General features: G+C 44.7%; 1 protein-coding gene across 2 annotated transcripts in view; it reads left to right on the forward strand.

Annotated features, from left to right (window-relative positions):
• Positions 1-8,885, forward strand: part of Dpp8 (dipeptidyl peptidase 8) — a 106,319-nt gene that overhangs the window by 589 nt on the left and 96,845 nt on the right. The window lies entirely within an intron of this gene.

Genomic DNA, 8,885 nt, shown 5'->3' on the forward strand with positions numbered 1-8,885 from the left:
GGCCTTTCAGAAGAAGCTCAGCGTGAAAACCTTCGCAGAGCCCTGGCCTGCATGGAAAGACGGCGTAGGACTGGTTCTCGGGTCCTTCCCATTGTATCTCTCATTAATTTGCCTTTTACTGAATGCTTCAGGTGAGCCTGGACCTCCAAGTCAAGCACTGGACACCTGCCCATGCCCTGCTCAAATTTACTCTCCTGCCTCAGCCTCCAGAATAATCCCTCCCAGAGGGATTTACAGATGTGTGGCACCACCCCAGGTTCAGGGGACTCCTTTGAACCCTTGGTGTATGATTAGAGAGAACTGAATGTTTAATTTCTAAATAGCCAGGGCTGGGGATATAGCTCAGTGGTACAGAGGTTACCTAGCATGTGCAAGGCTGGTTCAATCCCCAGCACCACCAAAGAAAATAAATAAGTAAGTGGGGCCGGGGAAATGGCTCAGTGGAATAAGCACTTGCCTGGCAAGCTCAAGGGCCTGAGTTCAATCCCCGGTTCCACCAAAAATAAGTAATAATAGTTAAATAGCTTTATTTCTAGAGGCCGTTCTGTTGGATAGTCCAAAGGTACAAGTTACTGTCCCGTCTATATTCACTTTCATCCTCAAATTCCTCCTCAATAAAGAATTTAATGAGAAGCAACGTTTCTGTGAAAACTAGAACCCTAGGACGAAAAAAAAATGTAATTTGGGTCTTTCAAGTCCCATTTATTTCTGAGCACAGCGCTATAGCAATAAGCAAATCATGTCCACTCCCAAGAAGCATTTAGTGGGTGAATCATATAATATTTAGAGGATGTAATGTTACTAATAAAAGTGTTTTAAATAAATACAGGTAGAGAGGTTCTATTATGGTGGATGTACTAAGCACACAGCAGATCAGTACCGAGGAGTGAATGAACCCTTCAAGGCTGGAGGGGAAACCGAGCATTGGTAGCAGCAGTAGTGGCATAGGTTGGGCACAGCAACCAAGACCAGGGTCCAAAGGTGAAGAGACGTGGAGGATCATGGGAGCCAGGAAATAAGGGCACGGGATGAGAGGTTGCGCTGGATCAGGAGAGCTAGATAAGCAGTGGATTGGGAAAGCCTTTGTTTGTTCTGGCCAGGGACACAGGGGAGCCAGAGAAGTTTGTTAAAGTGGAGATTACCAACAGCAAACATGTGCTGGGCCGGTCGGCTTGTCAGTGTGGAGGAGTTGTTGGCAGGCAAGCCAGGTGCAGGCCTATGCAATCTGCCAGATGCCAGACTAGGAGAGCAGTAATCTTGTCAGCGTTGAATTTTAGCAACTAAGATGTTATTTGAAATGATGAAAGTACCTTTCTTGCCCTATCTGTACTCCGAAGTACAGATACATTACAGGGCACTTTTTAAAAAATTGAAATATAACTTAAATGGGTAAATCTTCAATATTCAGCTTATGAGTTTTTACAGTATGCACACTTTTCTGTCTGGCTGCTTTTATTCAAAATAATGTGTATGAGATTTATCTGTGTTGCTGTCAGTAGTCCAGTCTTTCCTATCTGTTTGTGCTGTGTCGCACTTAATTGTACAACTGTACCACAAAATTATTTAACCATTTTGTTGATGGGCGTTTGTGGGTATTTCCAGTTTTTAACTAGAAATGAAGCTGCTGAATGTGGTGGTACATACTAGTAATCCCAGCTCTGATAAGGCTGAGGCAGGAGGATTGCCATGAGTTGAAGGATAGTTTGAGCTATATCATGAGGCCCTGTCTCAAAAATAAAGAAAGAAAGAAAGAAAGCTGCTATGAACATTTGCAGGCCTGTCTTTAGTGGACATATACTCTTAATTCTCTGGGGTAAATAATTAGAACTCGAACTGCCAGGCCGTAGGGTAGGTGCGTGTTTAGCTTTAGTAGATAGTGCTAAGCAGTTTTATGGAATATTTCTATTAGTTTCCACTGTTTGAAAATTCTCATTGTTCCATAGCTTTGGTATTTTCAATCTTTTAAATTTTAGCTGTTTGGCTGGGGATATAGCCAGTGAAATGAGGTACAGTGCTTGCCTGGGAAGTGCAAGGCCCTGGGTGATAGGTTCTGGCCTGAGTACAAACTGCTGAATTATCATGGCTGTAATTCATCATGGCTGAATCCCCAGAACAACAGTTTATCTTCCCAATGACCACTTCCTCCTTCCCCACTCTACCCCTGGATACAACTTCCTTTTTCTCCCCCTCAATACACACACACACACACACACACACACACACAAAGTGAACTTCCAATCAGTTCCTTGTGTGTCCCTCAACCTGCCCCTCAAACTCCACCCCTACTAGCAAAAGTCTATAGCCTCATCATCCCTGTCTCCAGTCATAGGATCTCCCCATCTCCCTGCCCTCCATCCTCTCCCTGTCTTCAGAATTAATAAAGGCTTCCTCCCCTTCTATTTCTGCTTCTCTGCTGCCCTGCTGCCCAAAAACCTAATGTTGAGTTTGAGTACTGACGCCAAGAAAAAGCTAAATTTTAGCCACTCAATGGATACAAATGTAGAATAATTCTAACCCACTGTATATGAAACCTGAGGCTTATCTGCCGGTATGGCTTATATCTAGATGTCTCCCCAAGCCTCCTGCAGACGTAGGTAAAGCTTTTCAGAGGTGGCTGGATCAAGGGGGTGTCACTTCTGAGTCAGTCTACTGATTGGTTGGCTAGTTCTGAATGTGGATAATGGGAAGGCCCACCTTGGGTTTGTGCTGCCCACCCTAAGGGTGTGTAGCCTGGAGAGAAAGTGAGTGACAGAAAGAGGGCTGCTGCCACCTCCCTGCTGCTTGCTATTGCTGCTGCTTTGCTACCTTTCTGCCTTCTGCTTGCCATGGACCGCTTCTGCCCCACCATGCCACATCACCTTGCTTTGCAGCCAGCTGACTATTGAACTGAAACCTCTACAAACTGAGCTACAATAAACCTGTCCTTTAACTTTGGGTACCAGGTATGTTGTCTCAGCATTAAAAAAGAAACTAAGGGGTCGGGAAGATGACTCAGTAGAATAAGTGTTTCCCTGGTAAGCGGAAGGGCCTGAGTTCAATCCCCAGTTCTGGCAAAAAAAAAAAAGAAAGAAAGAAAGAAAGAAAGAAAGAAGGAAAGAAGCTGAGATATCTGCTGACCTATGTGCAAGATGAGAATTACTGATACACAAGGAGATTGCACCTTGGCATTTGGCCTCAGTTGCTCTGTAAGAGGGGACCAGAGGACGGCAGCTGTCCAGCTGGGTCAACTGCCACTCCTGTACTGTGCTACAGCTTCTCTAGGTCTGAGTTTTCACATCTATGGATGAGAGAGAGATGCTCACTTCCAATGTTCTTATCAGCCATTTCCCAATTTTCGCCAGGGAGATAACTCAGTTGAATAAATGCTTACCTGGCAAGTGCAAGGTCCTGAGTTCAATCCGTGGTACCACAAAAATAAATAAATAAAACATTTCCCAATTTGCCTGCAAAAAAAGGCCCAGCCTTTCTTGAGGGAAACTCAATAAGAAAAACAATTGAAACTGGCCTTGGTGGTGAGTTGATTTTTTTTTTTTTTTTTTTTTTTTTTGGTGGTACTGGGAACTGAACTCAGGATCTTGCAACTTGCCAGGCAAGTGCTTATTCTACTGAACTATCTCTCCAGCCTGAAACTGGGCTTGGTGGATACACATGTAACCCCTGCACTTTGGGAGCCTGAGGCAGGAGGATTGCAAGTTCCAGCCCATTCAAAGGGATTGTGTCTCAAAAAAATTAAAAAGGAGCTGGAGGCGTAGCTCAGTATGAAGCCCCTGCGTTTAATCCCTGTAGGAGTGTGGGGGGAGGAAAAACGCAGTGCCAAGTGCCACACTGAGACTGTGTGGGGCTCAGGGGTTTGTGATGAAGCCACAGTAAGTCCTGTCTGTATGCCTTCTGGATGACACCGTCCCAGGCCTGTGCAATCTGGGGCCACCTCGACATGTCTCGAGTAGCCAGCACCACCACAGGAAGCGTATGCTGCGTACCTGCCCTTGCTGAAGCCTGCACCATCGCCCAAGCCTAGTTTTGCTGCTCTTAGCCCTTGATCATACACATCCTTGTTGTTGACTTTATGTAGAATCCTCTGTTCCTGGAATGAGCTATTCAGTCTGGCTATTTCACACCTCACTGATGCAAGGAGCCCCCAAGCCAATCATCTGTAATGAAATCAGACTCCTCTGTCTAAACAGCATGGAGCTGAAGGTAGGGAGAGAAACACTGGATCAGCACAGACGCCTAGCAGGAAAACCCACAGTCCGATCACGCATCTCCTAGCTGGTGGGGAGCACAGGTGTTGCACCCATGCTTAACCAGAAACATCTCCCCGCACCCCGGTCTGTCGTCCAGGGTGCAGAGGAATGTTCAGAATTTGCCCACCTCGGAACTGGGCTCCTCCCATGACAGCTGCCTTGCTCAAGAGGAGCAGGCTGTCCACAACAGTGTCTGGGGCCTACCTACTGATTCCTAGTTCTCCAGTAACCTACTCGTTGCCACATGCAGCAGGGCCAAGTGTGCTCCCTTTGTGTAACAGTAGTGGAGCAGCAGGAGGGGATGGCATATAGCCAGATACACACATTGGAATACGCACTGCAAACAGTGACTGGTGACCGTCAGTGTAGGCAAGATAGCCAAGCCATGAGTTTCTTGGGAGTTGGGAGAGAATTGGAAATGGAGCGACAAGAAGACAAGAACAGGAGAAAATTTTGCATTATAACAAGGATCTCCTCCTGATTTTCTTAAGTGTTTGATTAGGCAATATTGTCACATGATTCAAAAAAGGTAAAATACAATAGTACTATTAAAATTTTGCAATATGGGACAATAAAAACAATATTTATGCTGATCAGCTTAGTAGTTTCCCTTTTGGGGATTTTACTCTGTGAAAATAATTCCAAAGAAGAAAGTTACATAGATATGCGTGATTAAACTCACACACACACAAAAAAAATCACCAAAACTTTTGTAGTATGATTCAATGGAAAATTATAGGGCTATGGAAAATGGTGAATTAGAAACTAGCAATATTGAAAATGTTCATGATTTTTAAAATACAAAAGCTAGTGTGGTGGCACATGCCTATAATCCTAGCACTTGGGAGGCGGAGGCAGGTGGATTGCCACAAGGTTGAGGCCAGCCTGAGCTACATAGTGAGATCAAGTCAGTCTGATTACATAGCAAGACCCCGTCTCAATAAATAAATAAATAAATAAAGGGGAGTTGACTTCTAGGAAGATAGCAGAGTGGTCAGCAGAAGAAAAGAGCCTCTCCAAGATTTGGAATCCAGACATGGAATATAGCAACATGACAGAGAGAAGGAGGGAAGTGGATACCCAGGATCCAGGAAGGCTCTGAAGTGAGCCCACAGGGAGAACAAAGAGAGAGACTTCAATGAAGAAAAAGGGGGTGGCAAGTGCTGCTTTCTCCCTGGGCCCTAATGAGTTGCCTGGGAGGGGTGGCCCAAACCTGCAGGCTCACAGCGACTACTGCCAACTCCAGGGGCCTCCACAGAGAAACGCACCAGTGGAATGGGGCAGGGGGCAAGTGGACTGCAGCAGCTGGTGATTGTTCAGGTTCAGGTGTCCCCCAGGAGAGGGCACTTGGCCGTCTTGGAGAAGAACCAACTTCAGGCTTGGAAGTCATAGCAACTTCCAGCTCCATCTAGTCACAGGGTCAGGTAGCAGAGTTCAAGTTGGCAGAAGATCAGGGAACCTGGAGACCGCTGCAGGCTGAGCAAATCTGGTTCCAGCCTCACAGCCAAGAAGCCCTGAACTGCAGTGGAAGTAAAGGTGCAGGCTCCCTGGGATCACCCACATTGCCCTGTGGCACAACTACGGCTGGCTTGCTGGGGTTAACCAACTCAGATCTGCACTCAGCCTGCCCACATTAGCTGCCAGGGACAGCAGAGATATGTATTAAACTAAACTTTTTCGTTCTTTCTTCTTGTTTTTTTCTCACTTTCCTTCTTTGATTTTGTTTTTCCTTGTTTGTTCTTGTTTTTATATGAGTCTGAACACAGTTTCTAGGATTCTGTGTTGTTGTTCTGTTACTGTTTTTTATCCATTCCTGCTCTTCTTCCTCGCTGACTTCTGCACCAGTTTCCCAAAGTTTGCGTAAGCCTCCTTTTTCCTCCAGCCTTGCTTCAAATCTCTTCTTCCTCTTCTGTTTTTCTATTTTTCCTCCTTATCCCTCGTCAGTTTTCTATTCTGAGGGTGAAATTGCCACACTGAGGCCTTATTTACCTCATACAACTTTCTGGTTCATTTTAAATATTGTTATATAACCAGAAATCTACTTTGTATAGTTAAAGGTGGCAAATTAATAGTTACCTCAATTTGACATTTTCTAGGCTGAATTTGATGTTATAGTTAGTGCTGATTATACCACTTTAGCCAATGTGACACAATTTTCTAATCAATTGTTCTTCTTGGGGCTGGGGAGATGGCTCAGTAGAATAAGCACTTCCCTGGTAAGCGCAAGGGCCTGAGTTCAATCCCCGGTTCTGAAAAAAAAAAAAAAATTGTTCTTCTTGTATATCAGGACTGAGATTGCCTAAGTGTCATAAAAAATACTAAGGGCTTGAGCCAATGAGCCAAGGGCTGGGCCAAGTAGGCAGCAACTTCTCATTCCCAATAAATTGAGGAGGCAGCAGTTGCAACAGACTCAAAAGCCAGCTACACCTGGAAGACACCGCTGAGAAGCAGTCGATTCCCAAGGTTCTAAATACTAGCAATAAAGCTACCTGCCACAGGCAGTTTACAAGCACTAACAGAGAAATTAAACTAAGAAAGAAAGAAAGAAAATGAGAAGACATTTGAACAAGGTGCAATCTCAGCCTTCCAGCTCACCACAGGCAAACCCAGGGGACAATGGGGAACAACAACCTGAAACTCACCCATCTGGACTCTCTGATGTGGTGACAGGGGAAGCAACAAAGCACCTGAATGAGGCTCTAGAAATAAATAAAAAATAATTTCTCAGATAATTACAGTGATGATGACCACAATGAAAGACATGCTCAGTGACTCTAGAGCAGATGCAGGGGGGCCTTCTGGTTAGTTCAGTTGTTTAAGCACTTGCTCATGCAAACGCAGTCAGTTGCAGGATACCTCGGTTTGAACCTCAGTTGCACATGCCTTACCAGGCCCGCCCTTAAGGCAACCTGAGCCAGCAAAAAAAATAGAGGAGCTCAGGAAAATGATGGAAACCATGAATGCCAAACATTGGGGGGAAATGGAATGCAAAAAAAAACCCCATTAAAAACAGATACCCAGTAAATAAAATTCTATTGAAAGTATGTGCAGCAGAATTAGCCAGTGTTGGGGCTGGTGAGATGGCTCAGTGGTCTAAAGCACCTATTTAGAACAAGCTTAGCACAGGGACCACGGTTCAATCCCTCAGCACCACATGCCAGCCAGCCCCGCCCCCAGGTGGGCTGAGCTGGCCACACACACACACACACACACACACACACACACTAAATAAAATAAATAAACTTTAAAAAAAAAGAATTAACCAATGTTAGAAAATAATATCAGATACAGAAGATGGGCCTAGGGTTAGTGATCATTAAAAAAAAGTTTCTTAAAAATAGTAAGGGACATGCTGGGGAGATAGCTCAGCAGTCCAAGCACCTGCCTGGCAACTGCAAGGACTGGGGTCCAATCCTAAGTACCACATGCCATGCTGGCCCCAGAACTCCAGGCACACTGTGCTGGCCCTGGAATGCCACCAGAACTGAGTGTGGTGGCTCACGCCTATAATCCCAGTACTGGGGAGGCTGAGACAGGAGGATCACTATGAGTCCAAGCTGCATAGTGAGACCCTGTACCAAATAAATAGATAGAAAAATAAATAATTTTAAAAAAATAGTAAGGGACCATGATGGAAAGAAGAATAACATAAAATTTATTGGAGTCAATGAAAAGTAGGAAATGGTGCAAATGTCACAAGAAATCTGTCTACAGAAGTCATGGCAGAAAACTTCCCAAGCAGGGAAAAATAATTTGACATACAGGTAAGTTAGGCATATAGTTCCTGAATACCAAACCAGCACTTCAGAATGATCTGGAGGATAGTCTAGAAAGAGATAACAAGGGTTAAAACTCCATAAACCCCAACTGAAGAAACCCACAAGGCAAGGAAACAATTAAACAGAGGGAGGAAAGGGAGAGCCAACAACAGGAAAATAATATGACAAGGATAATTCAGTACACATCAATTATCACCATCAATGCCTTTGTTTGTTTGTTTTTGGCAGAACCGGGGATTGAACTCAGGCCCTTGCCAGGCAAGCACTTATTCTACTGAGCCATCTCCCTGGCTCCCATAACTATCAATGTTAATGGGCTCACCTAGCCAATCAAAAGGAACAGACTGGCAGAGTGGACCAAGAAACAAAATCTTTGGCCTGGGGAGATAGCTCAGTAGAATAAGAATTTGCCTAGCAAGCTCAAGGGCCTGAGTTCAATCCCATGTTCCACCAAAAAAAGGGGGAAAAAAAAGAAATAAACAAACAAAATCTTTGATCCCTAGTACCACCCCTGGGGTGTGCTGAGCCAGCAACCAAGTCCAGGCATAGTGGGGCACATCTATAATCCCAGCATTGAGGAAGCTGAAAACAGGAGGATCACTATGAGTCTGAGCCAGGAAGATAGTTCAGTGGAATAAGTGCTTGCCTGGCAAAGTAAGATCCTGAGTTGGAGCCTTGGTACCACCAAAACAAACAAACCAACTACAGGTCTGAGCTGGGTAGTGAGACCCTGTACCACATACATTAAAAAAAAAAAATCCAACAACATGCTGCATACAAGAAACACATTTAACTCAGAAATTCATAGACTGAAAGTCAAAGGATGAAAAACAATTCTCCGTTCAACAGGGACCTGGAAAAA

The sequence above is a fragment of the Octodon degus genome, unplaced genomic scaffold, assembly GCF_000260255.1.
Source record: "Octodon degus isolate 3935 unplaced genomic scaffold, OctDeg1.0 scaffold00026, whole genome shotgun sequence".
Lineage (NCBI taxonomy): Eukaryota > Metazoa > Chordata > Mammalia > Rodentia > Octodontidae > Octodon > Octodon degus.